Raw genomic sequence first — 344 nt, 5'->3', positions numbered from 1 at the left:
ATACTTTTAGTGTTGGTGAGTCAAGTCAAAGAGAGTAGAGAGGGACAATGGAGGATGTCGCTGAGTGAAAAGATCTGGCCCTGTGACAAAGCACATCACACCGCACCTCTGCCTTTCTCCTCACTGGGCAACAGCCTCTTTCAACTGCTGAGAGGGAGTAGAATAATGCCTGCCTTCCTCCACCCCCCCCTTCTCCCTTCTCCCTTTTATTCTCACACACTCTTCAACTGACTTCTCGTAAGGATAGGAGGGAAAGAAAATGAGAGGTGTGTTTTAGACTGCTATGAGGAGCAGAACTGGATAGGCTGTGGGAGTGAAAAAGGGAGGGAGGGAGGGAGGGTGAG

The sequence above is a fragment of the Morone saxatilis genome, unplaced genomic scaffold (assembly GCF_004916995.1).
Source record: "Morone saxatilis isolate NCDOM2014 unplaced genomic scaffold, NCSU_SB_2.0 Contig3, whole genome shotgun sequence".
NCBI lineage: Eukaryota > Metazoa > Chordata > Actinopteri > Moronidae > Morone > Morone saxatilis.
Note: the sequence above shows the minus strand (reverse complement) of the source record.